The sequence below is a fragment of the Chiloscyllium plagiosum genome, unplaced genomic scaffold, assembly GCF_037043375.1.
Source record: "Chiloscyllium plagiosum isolate Xiang-an unplaced genomic scaffold, Cpla_swu_hap1 HiC_scaffold_31, whole genome shotgun sequence".
In the NCBI taxonomy this organism is placed as follows: Eukaryota; Metazoa; Chordata; class Chondrichthyes; order Orectolobiformes; family Hemiscylliidae; genus Chiloscyllium; species Chiloscyllium plagiosum.
This window is the reverse complement of record NW_028270169.1, coordinates 12,379,136-12,392,472: the sequence shown is the minus strand read 5'-3', so window position 1 is coordinate 12,392,472 and position 13,337 is coordinate 12,379,136. Positions and strand designations below refer to the sequence as shown.

The 13,337-nt window shown below is 41.2% G+C and overlaps 1 pseudogene across 1 annotated transcript in view; it reads right to left on the bottom strand.

The window, feature by feature from the left end:
- Positions 1-7,671: 7,671 nt before the first annotated feature.
- Positions 7,672-13,337, bottom strand: part of LOC122564211 (multidrug and toxin extrusion protein 1-like) — an 87,952-nt pseudogene continuing 82,286 nt past the window's right edge. The window contains exon 17 of the transcript XR_015752322.1: positions 7,672-12,625. The product of XR_015752322.1 is annotated as a multidrug and toxin extrusion protein 1-like (transcript). The remainder of the gene's footprint in view (positions 12,626-13,337) is intronic.

Genomic DNA, 13,337 nt, shown 5'->3' with positions numbered 1-13,337 from the left:
TGGAATTCTTTATCCCAAAAGATTGCTTATAGAGTACATCCAAGACTGAGATCAATGCATTCTTGAAATCTGAGAGACTAAATGGAATTGGGGATCAGGCAGGAAGTTGAAGCCCAGGTTTAAGGACAGACTGATCTTACTGAATGGCAGAGCAGGCCCAAGTCTTTATATGGCCTACTCATTTCTTCTAAACCATAATTTTGTTATGATCCTTGATGAGATTCCCAAATGCCTATAACAGTCTGGCTAAGGACTAGCAACATTTTGATTTAAAGTAGACAAAGGAACTGACGAAGAGTACAAAATACCAATACTCTACAATTTCAAACAAACAAAATAAACTTTACCAAATAAAATTGGAACAGTATACAGTAAAACCTTGATTAACTGAATGAGACGAGTGGGAAGTATTTTGTTCAGATAATTGATTGTTCGGATAACCGATTTGATCGTAAACAAGCGGTAAGTTATCTGAACATCTCTGGTTATCTGGCAACTCACACCATAATGTCGTTTAATTGATAACTGAATGCTGAGTTGCCTAATGCTGTTTTTACGGGACTTTGAGATCTTCTCTGGATAATCTGAAATTCGGATAATTGATGTTCGGATAATTGAGGTTGCACTGTAATGGTCTACAATATGCATGTAGCCTATAGCCTCACATCTAGCATTAATTATAGTTAATTAACTATTAATTAATTAAACCCCATAGAACACATCAAAAAGGAGATGTTGTAGAGCCAGCTTCTACTGACTTCTTAGCAGCCCGACCAAATAGAAGTGACAGTCTTGGTAAGCAAATCTATCCAAATTTGGTCTCCCATTCAAGGAATTCCAATTTTTCACTTTCAAAGATCTAGCTTTGCAACTTCCTGTTTAAGTATGCCTCAATGATTACTCACTTCCTGCCAGCTCCCAGGACAGTGCTCCCTGGATTCCTACTCAGGGCACAATTCCAGCACTTACACATTCAGTGTGTTTTACTAGACTGATACCGTCCCTGAATTTCTCTGAGTTCCAATATTTCTTAACAAATACTGCTTATGGGCTTCCTCCCCCAGACTCAATTGCACTGAACCACCAATGGTTTCCCCAACTTCTTCCAACTGTATGAAGGGTCTGAAAGGTTAATGGTGAGGGGTACTTAGAAAGATGTCTTACAGAATTAGGCAAGGGGAACAGATTTGCACATTGTAGGAATAGGGCATAAATATCAAGGTTTCCTTCATTATTTTCATAGCAATGTCTGTCATACTAATATCACTTGTACCTACTTGTTGTCATGCAACAAACTACATCTTGTATAAGACAAGGCCTTGTCTCATTAGATTGTTTTGTCCTCTACCACACCAGCTCAGACAGGGCCTGCAGATCCCCAGCAGAAAAGGCGGGTAGGCTGTACACAATGATGAGCTGCAGTGAGGATCCGTCATGTAATATGTTTGAAACTTCCCACTGCTTGAGACAATTTCCAGGGATTTTTCTGAACCCTAATTCTTAGTAATAGAGTCATAGAGATGTACAGAATGGAAACAGACCCTTTGGTCCAACTCGTCCATGCTGACCTAATCTAGTCCCATTTGTCAGCACTTGGCACTTAGCACTAAACCCTTCCTATTCAAATACCCTAGCTACATCTCAAATAAAAGCAAAATACTGCAGGTGCGAAGAATCTGCTTTAAATGCAGAAAGTACTGGAGAAACTCAATAAATCTGACATCATCCATGGAGAGAGAAACAGAGTTAGTTTTTCGAGTCCAGTCAGAACAGAAAGGAGCTGGGAAGTTTTCTTATGCTTTTGACAAAAGGGAGAAAGGAGAAAGTGACACAGATACTGAGGGTCTACAGTTTGTTGAAGTTTGGTTTGTTCCAAAGCTGTGTTATGAAGGTGTAGAGGTGTACAGTACCTATAAAAGACTTGAAAAGCTAACAAGGACTGACAAAACACAAGGACTGACAAAGCCCTGAACAAGGTGACAATGTACCACTTGGTCAAAACAAATAGCAGCAGCTGGATTGCTATGAAACAAAAACAAATTCAAATTCGGCCAATCAGTTTAAATTATGCCCCAAGATACCAAAATCCAATCAAATTTGAATTTTGTATTTTGGTAATATTAAAACCAATGAAACAATCCAACGTTTTGGGGTATAAAACCGGACATTTGAACAGTTATGGGAAGACCTGCCAAAGACCAACAAATGTAGGCTGCTAGCTGAAGAGCTCTCTGAAAGGTACCTGTCTGAGAGGGTGTGCGCAGCAGAACATTGAGGCTAACCTGGAGAGAATCTACTGAGGAACATCGACAAAGGAGATTCAGTAAAGCTGACTGGTTTTGAAACATGAGTGGGGAGGTAAAAGATAGGTTTAAGAGAAAGGAGTTGTAAATAGTTGTTGGTTTTAATATTCTCTATTGGATTTAAAGAACAAAGTTGTTAATTTTTACATTAAACAGTGACCTTTGGGATGGTTCTTTGCCTCTTGGATTTTAACAGATTACAGCACGAGGTGAATCTTCTCAGTGTGTCGGGTTTAAATTGGCAGAGGGATTTACCTCGTGTCGTAACAGCTTGGGGGCTCGTCCACAATTTTAACAGGTTTAGACAGACCCAGGCTGAGATTTGGACAGATTTGAATAGATTTATGGGTACAAAAAAATCTCAGGAGATTTAATCACTTGCAGGTTAGTACCCTAGATCTTCAAATAAAACGTAGGTGAAACAATTTGTTTAATTTTGGTGACTTGTGGTTGTGGAGAATCGGCTCTTAAAATTGCTGAAGAGGTCTGGGACTTGAAGATGATTCTCAAATTTGCCAGAAAGGTTTAGAAGTAAAGAAAAAGTCCAGACTTTTAAAATTAGCAAAGAAGTTAGATTTGGGTTTAACCAAGGGCAAAAGTCACGCTGAAATTGTAAGGGAGTTACTCAAACACTTAGGTACATCAGAGAAACAAACAAGTGCAGTAGAGGTAGAAAAACTTAAATTACAATTGAAGAAAATGGAGTTTGAAGATAAACAAAGGGAGAGAGAAAGAGAAAGAGAGAGAAGATAGAGAGGAAAATGAGAGAGAAAAGGTTCTTAGCTGAACAAAGATAGAGAAAAGAAAGGGAGGGAGTAAGAGACAGAGGAAAAAGAAAGAAAGTCAGTTCTTAGCTGAGCGAAAAGAGAGAGAATTTGAACTTGAGAAGTTGCAACTTAGCCAGAGAAGTCAAGTTAACAGGATGGAGATTAAAAGGGAAGGTAGTAATATATATAAATATGTTAAAACTCTGCCACATTTTGATGAGAAAGACGTTGAAGCCTTCTTTATCTCATTTGAAAAAATAGCAAAGCAGATGGAGTGGTCCGAGGATTTATTGGTAATACTAGTTTAGACTGAACTGGTAGGCTGAGCTAGTGAGGTATTTGCCGTGCTGTGAGATGAGGGGTCAAGCGATTGTGAAGAGGTCAAACAGGCTATTTTAAGTGCTTTTGAATTGACACCAGAAGCGTTTAGACAGTGGTTCAGAAGCATGAAGAAGGATCTAGGTCAGACTTATGTTGAATTCGAAAGAATCAAACAAAGTCATTTTGATAGATGGGTGCAGGCTTTAAAGATGGATAGGACCCGTGAGGCTCTAAGCGAGATTATTTTGCTGGAAGAGTTTAAAAATTCACTTCCAGAGATGGTTAGAATACACGTGGAGGAACAGAAAGTTCAGAAAGTGTGAAGGGCAGCAAACTTAGAAAATGAGTACATGTTGATACATAAGACAAGCTTCCGCCAGAATTCCGTCCTGTGAGGGATAGATGTTGGGAGAAGGAGAGATCCTACACTACGAAAGAAAGAGTAGAGAACACTGATGAGGATTTCCCACAGGATAAAAAAGAAGCCCATTAGGGTGGACAGGTGGTGAAAGCCCTCAGGTGTTTTCACTGTAATGGAGTTGGACCCAGAAAGTTACAGTGTTGGTGGTTTCAGAGGGGCACTGGGAAAAGGTGTTTTCCCTGCCAGAGAGTGGGACACATAAAGTCACAGTGCTGGTCGTTACAGAAAGGCATTGTGGGAAAGGATGAGGTAAAAGAAGCTAAGCCAGTGTCATTAGTGAAGGTAGGAAAGGAAATCCCAAGAAGAGTCGAGGAGCTGCAGGAGAGCGCACAGCCTGGGCAGGGGCTGGGTATGGAGTTACTACCTGATCTCCAGAAAGAATTGGCCTCTGTGGGTAACGTTCACTCAGAGAGAACAGGGAGAACAGGACAAGAAATTCTAATTCTGAGAGCTGCATGATCTAACCAGTCACTGATAGTAAAAGATGAGCAAATTTGCACTCTTTGTGACCTGTTACCTGAGGGTGTGATTATTTGTGGTGCAGATGGACAGAAATTTAGCATTCCCCTATGTAACATCAGGTTGGAGTGCCAACTCAAGACCGGGGAAGTTACAGCAGGAGTGATTGACAGAGTGTTGGTTCCAGGAATTTAGTTTGTTCTTGGGAATGATTTGGCAGGATCCAAGGTGAGAGTTGACACCCTTTTGTTGTGGAGAAGCCCAAGAAAGACAAGAAACTGAGGAGTTAAAACAGAAATATCTTAGTATTTTCCCAGACTGTATAGCAACCAGATCCCACTATCATAAGTTACACTACAAAGCAAAAGCTAAAGAGGAAGATAAAGTGGTTGAGGTTCTGTTAGCAGATACCTTGTTTGATGTAAAGATGCAGGAAAAACCTGAACAGGCAGAAGATCAGCCAGAAGTATTTAGTCCTGAAAGGCTACGGGACTTGCAACAGAAAGACAAGATGATAAAAAAAAATGTGGATGCATACTCTGAAAAGGAGGTGGAGAATATTCTTGAGGGTTATTATCTGAAAGATGGTATCCTCAGACGGAAATGGAGACCACAGCAGGTTAGTGCAGAGGAGAAATGGGTCAAAGTGCACCAGATTGTGTTGCTGGTAGCATTCAGACAGGAAGTGTTACAGGTAGCACATGAGCTATCTGTAGGAAGTCACCTAGGGATACAAAAGACTCAGGCTAAGGTCCAAAAACATTTTTATTCGCCTGGATTGCACAAAGGTGAGGTTAACTTTTGCTGTATGTGTCATACATGCCAAATGGTAGATAAGCCACAGGTGGTAATAAAATCAGTACCTTTGCTGCAATTCCTGCATTTGAAGAACCTTTCACGCGGGTTATAATTGACTGTGTAGGTTCCCCCCACCCACCCCACACAGAACTACAAGTGGGAACTGGTACTTGTTAACCAGAATGGATGTGCCTAACAGATTTCCGGAGGCAATTCCATTACAGAGTATCAAGGCAATAAAAGGTGGTAGACGATGTTAGTAGCTTTCTTCACTTGGTATTGGCTATCCAGAGAGAGTCAGTCAGACCAAGGGTCAAATTTTACTGCTAGGCTGTTTAAGGAGGTTAGGGATAGCTTAGGTATATAGCACTTTAAATCCAGTGTGTATAATCCTGAATTCGTGGGCGGCACGGTGGCACAGTGGTTAGCACTGCTGCCTCACAGCACCAGAGACCAGGGTTCAACTCCCACCTCAGGTGACTGACTGTGTGGAGTTTGCACATTCTCCCTGTGTCTGCGTAGGTTTCCTCTGGGTGCTCCAGTTTCCTCCCACAGTCCAAAGATGTGCAGGTCAGGTGAATTGGTCATGCTAAATTGCCCGTAGTGTTAGGTAAGTGGTAAATGTAGAGGTATGGGTGGGTTGCGCTTCGGCGGGTCAGTGTGGACTTGTTGGGCCGAAGGGCCTGTTTCCACACTGTAATGTAATATAATCTAATCCCAGAGAGTTTAAGAAAGGGGCATTAGACCTTGAAGACCATGTTGAAAGCATACTGTCAGGTCTACCCAAATGATTGGGATAAAGGTATCCCATTCCTATTGTTTGCCATTACACTTGCCCCAAACGAATCTACTCAGTTCACTCCTTTCGAGTTAATATTCAGCATGAAGTGAAAGGCCCTTTGAAATTAATTAAAGAAAAATTGACAGGACCAAAGTTGGAGATCTCACACTTAGATTATGCATCAGAGGTAAGGGAGAGATTAAATAGAATAGGCGAGTTAGCTAAACAGCATCTAAAGAGGGCACAGTATAGAATGAAACAGGTAGCAGATAAAAGCTCTGAGACTCGGGCATTTTCCCGATGGGATGATGTGCTAGTACTTTTACCAGTGATAGGAAATCCTTCAAAGCCAGGTTTAGTGGCCCCTATCAAAGTAAGAAAAAATTGAGTCAGGTGAACTCTCCAGTAAAGATGCCAGATAGAAAAAATGGTATTGGGTATGTCATGTGAACATGTTGAAACTGTATTATACTAGAGAGAAAGAACGGAAGACACAGGTGTTATGTACTGCCCGCAGAGTGAGGAATCAAATCCAGATGATGTGGAATTTGATGTGCCTCAAAACAGATTTAAAAATGAAATCCTTGAGGAGTGGGATAGGTTAGTAAGCGATCTGTCTCAGGAGCATAGAATGCAATTGAAAGATTTGTTACTGCAGTATACGGACATGTGTAAGAATCAGATGGGAGGTGTAATGCTATTGTACATGAAGTAGACATGGGGAATACTGTTCCAATAAAACAACACCCCTAGCAGCTTAATCCTTTCAAAGCTAGACAGGTCCAGAAGGAGGTGGAGACCATACTCAACAAGGACATCATCGAACTGAGCCACAGTGAGTGGAGTTCACCGATCGTCTTAGTTCCCAAACCGGACAGGACTCAACAATTCTGTACGGATTATCAGAAGGTCAACGCCCATTACAGAGTTGGACTTATATCCAATTCCTAGATTGGAGGGCTGTATCGAGAAAGTCGGACAAGCCAGTTACATCACTATGTTGGAATTACTGTGTGGTTAGTGACAGGTACCTTTATCAGAGACGGCAAAATAAATTTCTGCATTTGTAACTCCAAATGGGCTATATCAATTCAAAATGATGCCCTTTGGAATGAAGAACGCACCCGCCACATTCCAAAGACTCATGAACAGAGCTGTGACTGGGTTAACAAACCTTGCAGTCTATCTGGGTGATGTAGTAATCTTTAGTAAATCCTGGAAAGATCAAATGTTTCAGTTGGCAGAGCTCTTTGAATGACTAGGAGAAGCAAAACTGATAATAAACTTAAACAAAACTGAATTCACAAAAGCAGAGGTGACGTCCTTGGCACATAACATCGGTCACGGAAGGTAGACTCCATGGAATGCAAAGACAAAGGTCATCAAGGAATTTCCATGACCAACCTCAAAGAAAGAGGTGCTTCGATTCTTGGGGATTCTATCGGAAGTTTGTTTCAAACTTCAGCAGTGTGGTGGCACCGTTAACCAATTTTCTGAAGAAGAACACAAAGTTTTGGTGGACAGAACAATGCCAGGAGACTTTTGACCATTTGAAATCAATATTAACCACTGCAGCAGTTTTCGCTACACCAAACCTTTCAAAACCTTTTAAAGTCACCATCGATGCTAGTGACGTAGGAGTTGGAGCTGTACTTATGCAGGAAGATGAGGATGGGATTGAAATGTCAGTTGGTTACTTTTCAAAGAAACTCAACATCCACGATCAAAAAAAGAACTATTGAGTTTGCTACTGGTCTTAAGACATTTTAATATGTAAGTCACGACCAATGTCTCAGAGACAGTGTATACACAGATCACAATTCTCTTGCATTCTTGTAACGCTTTAAAGACAAGAATATGCGACTATTTCGTTGGAGTCTTATGTTACAGACTTTTACTTTACATATCGTATATATTGCAGGTCGTAAGAATGTAATCGCAGATGCATTATCATGCATTTAACCGATAAACTATAGATACGATTGGTATCTATTCAATGTTATATTAATGTGGGAAGATCATGATATGATCAAGATATGATTAAAGTCATATGTCTGACATAATATTGTGGTTAAGGAATAAAGAAAAAATTAAGCCATCTTTTCATTATGATGGTTCATTTTTTCTTAAGGGGGAGGTGTTATGAAAGTGTAGAGGTGTATTGTACCTTTAAGAGAGTTGAAAAGCTAGCAAAAACTGACAAAGCACAGAGAGTCCTGAACAAGATAACAATGTAACACTTGGTCGAAACAAATAGCAGCAGATGGGCTGCCATGAAACAAAAACAAATTCAAATTCAGCCAATCAGTTTAAATTATGCCCCAAGATACCAAAATCTAATCAAATTTGAATTTAGTATTTCAATAATATTAAGACCAATGAAACGATCCAATGTTTTGGGATATTTTGAACAGTTAGGAGGAGACCTGCCAAAGACCAACAAATGTAGGCTGCTAGCTGAAGAGCTCTCTGAAAGGTACCTGTCTGAGGGGGTGTGCGCAGCAGAACATCGAGGCTAACCTGGAGAGAATCTGCAGAGGAACATCGACAAAGGAGATTCAGCAAAGCTGACTGGTTTTGAAACGTGATTTTGTTTTTGGAAATCTTAATCAAGATTTTTCATTGAACTAGTATTGCAAAGCGGGAGGTAAAAGATAGGTTTGAGAGAACGGAATTGTAACCAGTTGTTGGTTTTAATATTCTCTGCTGGACTTCAAGAGCAAAGTTGTTAATTTTTACATAAAACAGTGACCCCTGGGATAGTTCTTTGCCCCCATGAATTTTAACAGATTACAGCACAAGGTGAATATTTTCTGTGTTAAATTAGCAGAGGGGTTTACCCCGTGTCATAACAGCTGTAAGAGAAAAAAACTGCAAAAAGCGATCTGTGCCCTGCAAATTGAAAGCATCCATCTGTCCCACTGTGTGGGGGAAAAGGACAGGCACAACAAGAAAACCAAAAGAGTTGTAACAAGAAACAGCGGATCAACTATCAAAGAGAAGAATGATCAGCAATTTGCAGCCTGCAGCATGTCAGCATGGCTAATAATCAGGAGGATCTGTGTCAGCCCATTGAATCTAGCCTTGAAAAGTGGACTTTCAGTCTTCAGAATTTTGCCTACACTATCTGTATTCTTTTTCCTCCCTTATTATCTGCATTAACCCATCTGTCTTAAATATGAATGAGTGTGTGGAGTTACTTTAATCAAAACTGTTTGGACACTTGTGGGGCAACTGGGACTTGAATCAGGAGAGTTTTGGCCCAGAGCTAGGGATCTATTACTGTGCTCCAAGTGTATGCTTGGAGTGTATGCTTTAAAGGGTATAATTTAAGATACACAGCAGTAGACCTTACATTCTTTATTCTGCCATTTGTTAAATTTGTCTGTTCCAGTAACTAGATATTTTCTTGTTAGTCACAAAACCTGCCATGAATAGCAGTCAGGCAATTTGAGCAAATATTAAACAAAGAACTGCAGACGCTGGAAATCTGAAGTGGAAATAGATGTTGCTGGAGAAGCTCAGCAGGTCTGGCAGCATCTCTGGATAGAAAGTAGAGTTTAGCTTTGAGTCCAGTGACTCATTGATCATCTCGGTGGTTTAACTGGGATTTTACACATCTTGAGATGGCTTGTCCAACTGTGGAGAAATGATTGTCAGTACATTCCTCCTAGTTTCATCTTACCAGGGTTAATTAGACAACTGAGAACAGAAGAAAATAGAATAGAAGTCATTTATTGTCACTTGTATATTTGATGGAAAATATACAGTGAAAAGCGTTTAAGTTACCATATCATTGCACCTATATTAATAATAGAAGGCAGAGATCAGAAAAAAAAAACTTTAAAAACTAAGTCCATCTTAATTCAAGTCCCAGTTCCTGGGTTTGGGAATAGACAGAGCCATTGCAAGACCATCATGGTGCTCCGGAAGCTGCTCCACGGACCAATCTCATCGCCAATCCCACAAAGGGATGTCACAAAAACCACCAAAAGGAATCCTGGGCCACAGGATGCCAGGCCAAGGCCCTACCTCAATGTCAAGATTGCTGGCCGGCTCTGCCGACGTCGCAGCCAGTACCATCCCTATGTTCACCCCTCCATCAGCCGTCCCCTCGACACTAGTTCCAGGGTCACCAGTGGCCTTACTATCATCCTCCAGGTACTGCTCTAGTCTTCCAGCTGCTTCAGGAGTATAGAGGGAGGTAAAGACTATAATATGTAATGGCAAGACGGATGGAGGAGGCTGGAAGAGGGACTGAAAATGGGAAAAGAAAGCTGCAAGAGGGATTGAGGGAGACAGTTAAGGGGGGAAAGTGTCAGGAATGGAATACTCAGTTAAATGGGATCCATGGAATCTTTAAATCACCGAGGCAAAGAATTCCTTGCAAATCACTGTGCAGTCTCTCGCTTAAGGTGCATAGATTCAGGAGCTACTAGCATTTATGGACAGTTAGAGAGGCAACATTCACTAAGGATAGTCAGCATGGTTTTGTGTGAGGAAGTTACAAAAAGGATTGATGATGGCAGAGCAGTAGACATTGTTTATTTGGACTTTAATAAAGCCTTTGACAAGATTCTGCATGATAGACTAATTAGTAAAGTTAGGTCACATGGGATTCAGGGTGAGCTTGCCATTTGGATACATAATTGGGTTAATGGCAGGAGACAGAGAGTGGTGGTGGAGAGTTGCTTTTCGGACTGGAGGCCTGTGACCAGCGTTGTTCCACAGGGATCGGTGCTGGGTCCATTTTTGTTTGTCATTTATATAAATGATTTGGATGAGAATATAGAAGGCATGGTTAGTAAATTTGCAGATGGCACCATAGTCAATGAAGACGGTTTTCTAAGATTACAAAGGGATTGTGATCAAATGAGTCAATGGGCTGAAAAATGGCAGATGGAGTTCAATCTGGATAAATGCAAGGTATTGCATTTTAGTAAAACACACAAGGATAGGGCTTATACAATGAATGGTAGTCCTTTGGGTAGTGTTGTAGAACAGAGGGACCTAGGGGTGCAAGTATATAATTCTTTGAAGTTTGCCTCACCTATGGACAGGGTGGTTAAAAAGGCATTTGGCACACTTGTCTTCGTTGCTCAGTCCTTTGAGTTTAAGAGATGCAACGTCATGTTGAGGTTGTATATGACATTGGTAAGGCCTCTTCTGGAATACTGTGTCCAGTTCTGGTCACCAGTTATAGGAAGGACATTAATTAGCTGAACAGGGTCAGAAGAGATTTACCAGGATGTTGCCGGGTACGGAAGGTTTGAGTTTGAAAGAAAAGCTAGGTCTTTTTCACTGGATCATGGAAGGTTGAGAGGCGACCCGATAGGAGTTTATAAAATAATGAGAGGTATAAATAGAGTTAATGGTAGTTTTATTTTCCCTATAGTGGGGAATTTTAAGACAGGGGGAATATTTTTAAGGTCAGAGAAGTAAGATTTTAAAAAGACATGAGGGACAAATTTTACACACGAGGGTGGTTCATGTCGGGAATTAACTTTCCAGGGAAGTGGTGGATGTGGGCACAGTTACAATGTTTAAAAGATGTTTGGATAAGTACATAAATAGGAAAGTTTGGAGGGATATGGATCTGGAGCAGGCAGGTGGGACTGGTTTAGTTTGGGATTATGCTCGGCATGGACTGTTTGGACCGAAGGGTCTGTTTCCATGCTGTATGACTTTATGAATCTATGACTTGAAAAAAAATAGCAGATCCTACTGTAAGAAAGACTGTCCAGGATTGAATTTAAATCTGAAAAGCAGTAAATTGGATATAAATGTCTCGTAAAATTTTCAGCTTTGTGCAGGGTGACATAATGGCACTGCTGCCTCACAGTGCCAGGGGCCTGGGTTTGATTCCAACCTCGCATGACTGTCTGGGTGGAGTTTGTATGCTATCTCTGTATCTGCATGAGTTTCTTCTCACCATCCAAAGATGTGCAGGTTAGATGAATTGGCCACACTAAATTGGCCATAGTGTTCAGGGATGTGTAGGTTAGGTGCATTAGTCAGGGGTAAATGTAAGGGAATGGGTCTGGGTGGGTTATTCTTCGAAGGGTTGGTGTGGGCTGAAGGGCCTGCTTTTACACTGAAGAGATGCTATGTACAATGGAAACACATCAGGTGTGACCTCACCAATCAGTGGAGTTTGATGAGATTTCCTGCGTAGAAGTGTGCGCTCATTATTTTAAAGAACAAAATCTTTTGTTCCTAAGCCTGTTGTTTTGTACTAATTTAAATCCTGTTGTGTCTGGGAAACTGAAGTTTTTCTTCTATATTTTGGCTTTAAGTTCGATGTAGAGCTTTTAGTTATCAAGTATATTGACATAATATTCCAATGTTACTTCGTGCATATCCAAATACGCTGTATGTCAACAGAAATGCACAAGGTCTTGTTACTATTTGACAGCATTACATCATAGATGAGTGAGTGAAAATGAAAGCATAGTCCCCAAAAATGAAATATTTACCCTCAAGAAAATGTCAGCAGGAGACCCGGAAAAAGAAAAAGTATTTACCCCTGCTGGGGTCTACAGTTCCTTTGCAAGACTGAGGTGTATCACTAGTCCCGTTGCTAATATAAGCAGTCCTGAGAGGAAGGCTAGCCCACGGCGAATGATCAGTTGTTTAGTGGACAGGATTTCTCCAACTGTGGTAACTCCAGTGTCCACAATCGAAGCCTCATCTGTCACCTGGCCCTTATCCGTCTTTTGTTCCGACTGGAGAACAGTGGGCATCAGAAGCAGTGCATCACTTTCTCTGGCAGCCTCTGTGAAGGACAGTCAGATATAAGGTGTAGGCTCATGGTGCTAAGGGTTGATCCAGTTGCTAACAGGAGGCCTGGTGATTATGATCACTATTGATCCCAATGATCTTCTCCATTAACAGCCATTGGCAAGATCACACAATCTGTTTCTAGGAGATCTGCCCTGCTACAAATACAGAGACCAAATTACCCCTGACCCTCCTCATTATCGAGTACATCAACATAAAGATTCTGTACAGGCTGACAGATAGTTTACTGTGCAGTTGTCCTGAATCCAGTTAAGAGGCTACCTCAACGCAACAGTTGAATACACACACACATGCACTCACACACACACTCATACACATTCACACACACACGCACACACATGCACTCATATGCACACACTCACATACATGCACACACCCAATTACACTCATACACACTCACACTCACATGCACTCACACACACGTTCATGCACACACCCAATTACACTCATACACATTCATGCACACTCATACACACACTCACTCACACACACTCAGACACACATACACACACACTCATACACACACTCACACTCATACACACACATACTCTCTCACACATGCACACAAATACACACACGCACATACATTACACGAAAGACTTTCCTCATTCTCTCCCCTCGCCTGAGACGTAGTGACCCTCAGGTTAATCCACCACCAGTCGTTTCTCCCTAGTGAGAGAGCAGCC